Source organism: Pongo pygmaeus, chromosome X, assembly GCF_028885625.2.
Source record: "Pongo pygmaeus isolate AG05252 chromosome X, NHGRI_mPonPyg2-v2.0_pri, whole genome shotgun sequence".
Classification (NCBI taxonomy): Eukaryota; Metazoa; Chordata; class Mammalia; order Primates; family Hominidae; genus Pongo; species Pongo pygmaeus.
The window spans coordinates 107,875,999-107,882,700 of record NC_072396.2 but is presented as its reverse complement, the minus strand read 5'-3'; positions in this window follow the sequence as shown (position 1 = coordinate 107,882,700).

Below are 6,702 nucleotides of genomic sequence, written 5' to 3'. Positions count from 1 at the left end.
GTGTTAAAACTATAAAACTCTTAGAAGAAAACATAGGTGAAAATCTGTGTGACCAATGATTTCTTAGATATGATAGCAAAAACAAGAGCAACACAAGAAAAAATAGATAAATTTGACTTCATCTAAGTTAAATATTTTTTGCTTCAAAGCCACCATCAAGAAAGTTAAGACAACACACAGAATGGGAGAAAATATTTGAAAATCATGTATCTGACAAGGAACTGGTAGCTAAAATATGTAAAGTAGGCCAAACGCGGTGGCTCACGCCTGTAATCCCAGCACTTTGGGAGTCTGAGGCGGGTGGATCATGAGATGAGGAGATGGAGGCCATCCTGGCCAACATGGTAAAACTCCGTCTCTACTAAAAATACAAAAATTAGCTGGGCATGGTGGCACGTGCATGTAATCCCATCTACTCAGGAAGCTGAGGCAGGAGAATTACCTGAACCAGGGAGTCGGAGGTTGCAGTGAGCTGAGATCATGCCACTGCACTCCAGCCTGGGCGACAGAGCGAGACTCAGTCTAAAAAAAAAATAAGTAAATAAAAATATGTAAAGTACTCATAACAATAATAGACAAAAGATTTTTAAATTGGCAAAATATCTCATAGACATTTCTATAAAAGATATACAAATGGACCATAAATACATGAAAAGATGTTTAACATCATTAGTCATCAGGGAAATGCAAAACAAAACCATAATGAGATTTCACTTCATACCCAGTAGGATGGCTATAATTAAAAAGCCAGATAATAACAAGTGTTGACAAGGATGTGGAGGAATTACAACCTTCATACATTGTTATTGGAAATGTAGAATGTTGCAGCCACTATGGAAAACAGTCTGACAGTTCCTCAAAAAGTTAAACATAAAATTATCATATGTCTCAGCAATTCTACTCCCAGGCATAAATCCATTAGAATTGAAAACATATGTTCACACAAAAACTTGTACAGGAATGTTTGTTGCACCACTATTATAATAGCAAAGAAATAGGTAAACCCCAAATGCTCATTAACTGAAGAATAGATAAACAAAATGTGTCATACCCATGCAATCGAATATATATTATTCAGCAATTGAAATATATATTATTTGACAATAAAATGGGACAAAGTACTGATACATGCTACAACATGAGTGAACCTCAAAAATATTATGTTAAAGGAAGGAAGCCAGTCACAAAAGACCACATAGTATATGATGCTATTTATATGAACTGCCCAGAACAGACAAATCCACAGAGACAGAAGGTGGATTAGTGATTGCCTAGTGTTGGGGGTGTGGGGGTGAAAGAATAGGGAATCATTGCTAGTGGGTATGGATCTTCATTTGGGGGTGATGAAAATGTTCTAAGATCGGTTGTGGTCATAGTTGCACAACTCTGTGAGCATACTATTAATAAAACTCATTGGATTGCACACTTTAAATGGGTCAATTGTGTATGAATTATATAACCATAAAGTTGTAAAAAAGTAACCTATCATACACTGATAGCCGGTGATATGAGTTTATTTTCACATGTAACTGCAAAGAAAAGCAGAGGCAAAGAATAACCTAGTCATTTCCCAGTAAAGCAAAGGCTACAACAAGGTTCATTCCTATGTAGCCACTTCCTAAACTGTAGTCCTGCTTACCCTTAAGATGTATCAGAAACTCTATGTATCCAACTAGAAAAATTATCAGTGCCCTCAAGAGCAAAGGATGCCATTCCAGGTCAATCATTTGTTTGTTTAATTTGGACTTCAGGTGGCTGAGAATTGAGTTGATCATATTTCTGAGTTCTTAGTATATTTTCATTATCATTTCAGGCAAGGTCCCTCTCTCTCTATCTTCATCCCCACCTCTCTCTCTCTCTCTCTGTCTCTCTCTCTCTCTTCTCTCTCTCTCTCTCTCTCTCTGTCTCTCTCTCTCTCTCTCTTCTCTCTCTCTGTCTCTCTTTCTTCTTCTATCATACCTACCCCTATTTTCCTCTCTCACCTCAGGCACCCACTTTGATCTATTTAATATTGTCCTTAAACATGCTGGTATCTTCGTAAGTTATCCACTGGTGTTTATGTATTATGTACTTTTTAACTGTTAATTTCTTGATAAAATTTGTTCTGTATTTAGTGGTTACATAATTTGCACAGTGGCATTGACTCCCCACATGGTAGAGACTAGGTGTTCCAAGTTCTGATTAGCCTGTTCTGGCCCTCAGTGTTCTGTTCTCATTAATCTCATTTTGTCCTTGACATGCCCCTCTCCCAGGACAACAAACAGGACAGTTTGTTATATAAAATGTTTTCTTTCATTTTAAAGACTTCCTCCCCTGTGATAGGATGTTTCCCTGTGCTGGGAGAACCATAGAGCAGTGGTTAAGTAAAGAGACTCTGGAATGTGACTATCTAAGTTTAAAACATAGTTCTACCACTTACTAGCCTGTAACTTTGGGTAACGCACTTAACCTATCTGTGCCTCAGTTGCTTCATCTTTAAAATTAGAATGATGATAATAATAGTCCTCATCTCTGGATTGTTATGAGGCTTTTATGAGTTAATATCTGCAAAGTGCAAACAACAATGCTGGTACATAATCAAAGTCATATTGTTTGCCATTGTTAGATTCCCAGGTTGTCAGTTCCAGGATCTCAGGATCTTCTGGTGAAACAATAATTTATTCACACTCAGTAAGGTGGACAGAGTGCAGATGCTAGGCCCAATGACAAACAAACCTAGAGAACATCAGGCTGTGGTCTTTAGGAGGCCTGTCACCACTTGGCAGGAACAGTATACCTGGGAAGGTGGTGGGACCAAATGATAGGAGCCTAGGAGCCACACTCCTAGGAGGGGACTGGAGCAATAAGTGTAAAGTGATCTGAAGTGGGGACAACCCTACTATAAATGGTAAACAAGGTGGGTACTCAGACTAGGAGAATGGGGTGCTGGAACACTGTGGAGGAGGGGTCATGAGTGTCCACAGTAACAGAAAACCCAGTCCTGGAGACATCATCATACTCCACTGTAAGCCCAGGAAGACAGAAGGGGAGAGAATGAGGCAGAGCTTACAATGGATCTATGCTTGTTGGTAACCCTGTTTTAAAGCAATAATCCCCAAATACTTTAGAATTGAAAATTATCACTTCTTTTATTTTAGTTTATCTCATTCTCTTTTCCTAAAGGTGTATGGTATATGCATTTAAAATTGAACTGCATTAAAGTCTTATTTGTATCATTTTCCCAATACTCTTTGAAACAATTGGAGTTGTCCCAGCATGTTGAAAACAGCCCTGGAAATGAGCTACCCTAGGCTTTTACTGTGGGGAAAAAAGATAGTGAACGGTATCAAAAGCCTTTCTTACCTGTGAAGGTAAAAGCTTTTGACATGGAGCCATTTAAAGTCAAATTTATACCTATTTCTCCAAGTTTTTGCCAGACAAGTTCTCTCACGCAGATATATTAAAATGAGTAAAGAGCTTAGAGTTCTTATTAGGGCTGGAGTATACAGACCTGATTGAGAGAAGATGTTAATTCACCATACTTGAATCCATCTATTAACTTACTGACAAAACCACATCTAAGTCCAGTGTTTTAAGGTTTTCTGAATTCTAGAGTTTGAAATGAGGGTGAGGGAAGAAGAGACCTAGAACGGTTTTCTTTCTTCTTCTTTCAATTCTGACCACCTTTCACACTTCCACAGAAATGAGAGGGGAAAGAGAAAGAAAAAGAACCCAACAAAGTAAGAGGTGGTTTTGGAAACTTTACTTGGTTTCAACAACTCAGCAAGATTAAATTACTAAAGCAATGAATGTGTTCTGCCCCCCCACCAAAAGAAATCCAAAACACAACATCAGGAATCATAATAACAGTCTGCTCTTACTTAACACTCAAATAAAGAACAACTGGTTTTGATACTAGACTGAAGAGAAATATGTCCCCTGTAGCCTTCTGGATAAATATAGTATAATGAATGACACCCACAAAAACATGACCATAGTAAACATAGCCACTGTTGCATAGGACGGCTTTTAAAAAATGGTCCTTAATATAGGTCACTGACATCACAAAACAGAGCAATTTAGTAAAAATAATTCCAAGATGGCCACTGGGAAGCAATTCAAGTAATATGTTGCTACCTATTGGTCTGGCATAAATCAGGAAGATGTTTTAGACTCTAAAGTAGAGCAATCCCCAAGCTTTGTCCTCTGTCCTCTTGAGGGTAGAGTAGAAAATGCAGGTGTTGCTGCAAGGAGACCCCCACCCCGCATCCATCTGAACACCAAGGATTGTCAGTAAAATGAATGAATGATATGTCTTCATCTGCGTGGACATCAATAGAATACAAACTCATTTTAAAATGTTACTCAATATTGATCATTACTGAACCTGAGTAATGGTTACATGAGGCTCCTTGCATTTAAGGACCCTCTTTACTTTTGTGTATGTTTGAAATTTTCTGTAAGAAAAAGTTTTAAAACAGTGTTATTGAATTGGTTGTATATTTTAAATGTTTTCTCAACCAATGGGTAATTCCCTCCACCTGTTATGGTAGAGGCCTGAAAAACTTATCACCTTAGAAAGAGATTTCCATCCTCAAAATGTTTTGGAGAAACTTCTACACAGTATGACCTCTAATGTGAGATGTGTGTGCACTCTGTGGTGATTGCAACATGATCCATTTGAACTAGTATTTGTATTAATTTTTAATCTTAAAGTTTTATTAATATCTAATATCAATAAATATTAAAAAGATTGACTCTGGTGTTCTCACTCTGCTGATTTGTCAAGGAAATATGCCTTTTTAACAATCAGTAAGAAAGTAAGTGCCTTTCAAAGGAAATATGCCATACAGAGAGAATTTGAAAACAGATATGCGGAGATACCTTCATCAGCTTGTGACTTTGTTGCTGAAAACTATGTGTGTCACTTCTTTTCCCTATATATATATAAATTTGAGCAGATTTGCTGTGTGTAATTATACAAAATGCATTAAAATATATATTAAACATATGCTTTAAATATTGACATTATATTCATGTACTGCTGTTCTAATATACACATATAAGGCATGAAAAACAGAACATTTAAAAGTATAAGATTATATGTATATATATTTAAAGTAACAGGACATGTTTAATTTGCCTAAAACAACCTACTCTAATAGCTTGAACTCATTTGTAAAAATATTTAATTTGGGCCGGGCTCGGTGGCTCACACTTGTAATCCCAGCACTTTGGGAGGCTGAGGCAGGCGAATCACGAGATCGGGAATTTGAGACCAGCCTGGCCAACATGGTGAAACCCCGTCCTTATTAAAAATAAAAAATTAGCCGGGTGTGGTGGTGCATGCCTGTAATCCTAGCTACTCAGGAGACTGAGGCAGGAGAATTGTTTGAACCTGGGAGGCGGAGGTTGCAGTGAGCCGAGATCGCACCCCTACACTCCAGCCTGGGTGACAGAGCGAGACTCCATCTCAAAAAAAAAAAATGTAGTTTGCAAGGGCCACTGAATGATGGCAGGGAGAGTGAAAATTTGATAGTCAAATTTCAACAAAAATCTTTGCATAACTGCAAAGTGAGGCTGAAAATTTAACGTAATTTATTGAACACTGCCAATGTCATACTGCACCCATTTACATCTATGAATCTTTGTAAGTTATTATTTTCAGCTATAACATCCATTCGAGCCAAGGGTCAGTTTAAACTGAACTCAGTATTCTAAAATGTTAAACCATGATTTCAAAATTAATTCAAAATTAATTTCAAAATTAATTCAGTCACATTGTTCTCACTAAAATATTAATAATATTATGTTTCAAATAAGACATAAATTGTGTATGTATATATTATCAAATAAAACATATTTTAAAATATTACTTCATATTTATCTTATACTTTTAAATGTTGTTTTTCATGCTTTATAATGTGTATATTAGAACAGCAGTACATGAATATAATGTCAATACTTAAAGCATATGTTTAATATATATTTTAATACATTTTATATAATTACACATAGCAAATCTGCTCAAATTTTAATATGTATACAAATCGTCCTGGGATCTTGTTAAAGTGCAGTTTCTGATTCAGTGGGTGTAGATCAGGCTGAGATTCTGCATTTCTAACTAGCTCCCGGGTGATCCTGATGCTCCTTGTTCTAAGACCACACTTAGAGCAGCAAGGTCACGGCGGGGGGATGTAGGCTCCAACATGTTTTACTGATAGTATTGCACAATAAAAAATATTTGGAGATGACTGGGGAATGAATGGAGTACACTTCCTTCAGGTTATCCCCCCTTAACCACTGCTTCTCTCAATGGAGTTTTTGGCAGGTACTATGAACAAATGTGAACCTGAAATAGGCGGTGCTCCAAAATGGATCCTGAGTGGCTAACTGGGCCTAAATTTTAAATACAGCCAAGTGGCCATCTGCCAACTAAAGGTCAGAGGTCTCAAGTTCCTCCAAAACCCACACCTCTGTTCAACTTTGGGACTTCCAGAGCTCACCTGAACCAACCAATCTGAGATCATCTGCCTTGACCAATCATGGCTTAGCTGCCTCAACCAATCAGGGCTCAGTTGCCTTGACCAATCAGGGCTCAGTTCTATCAACCAGTCAGAACTAGGTGAGTTTGAATACTTCATTTGCATAAACTTTTGCTGTAAAAGTATAACCCTAGCTTTGCCCTCTGGAGCACACCTTCATTTTACACCTAAGGCTGTG